The sequence below is a fragment of the Bison bison genome, unplaced genomic scaffold, assembly GCF_000754665.1.
Source record: "Bison bison bison isolate TAMUID 2011002044 unplaced genomic scaffold, Bison_UMD1.0 scf7180017864171, whole genome shotgun sequence".
NCBI classification, from domain to species: Eukaryota; Metazoa; Chordata; class Mammalia; order Artiodactyla; family Bovidae; genus Bison; species Bison bison.
The window spans coordinates 1695755-1696483 of NW_011494743.1; positions in this window are offsets into that span (position 1 = coordinate 1695755).

Here is a 729-nt window from a genome sequence, read left to right on the forward strand (position 1 = left end):
GTAAAGTAATGCTCAAAATTCTCCAAGCCAGGCTTCAGCAATATGTGAACTGTGAACTTCCTGATGTTCAAGCTGGTTTTAGAAAAGGCAGAGGAACCAGAGATCAAATTGCCAACATCTGCTAGATCATGAAAAAAGCAAGAAAGTTCCAGAAAAACATCTATTTCTGTTTCATTGACTATGCCAAAGCCTTTGACTGTGTGGATCACAATAAACTGTGGAAAATTCTGAAAGAGATGGGAATACCAGACCATCTGATCTGCCTCTTGAGAAATTTGTATGCAGGTCAGGAAGCAACAGTTAGAACTGGACATGGAACAACAGACTCGTTCCAAATAGGAAAAGGAGTACATCAAGGCTGTATATTGTCACCCTGTTTATTTAACTTATATGCAGAGTACATCATGAGAAACGCTGAACTGGAAGAAACACAAACTGGAATCAAGATTGCTGGGAGAAATGTCAATAACCTCAGATATGCAGATGACATCACCCTTATGGCAGAAAGTGAAGAGGAACTCAGAAGCCTCTTGATGGAAGTGAAAGTGGAGAGTGAAAAAGTTGGCTTAAAGCTCAATATTCAGAAAACGAAGATCATGGCATCTGGTCCCATCACTTCATGGGAAATAGATGGAGAAACAGTGGAAACAGTGGCTGACTTTATTTTTCTGGGCTCCAAAATCACTACAGATGGTGACGGCAGCCATGAAATTAAAAGATGCTTACTCC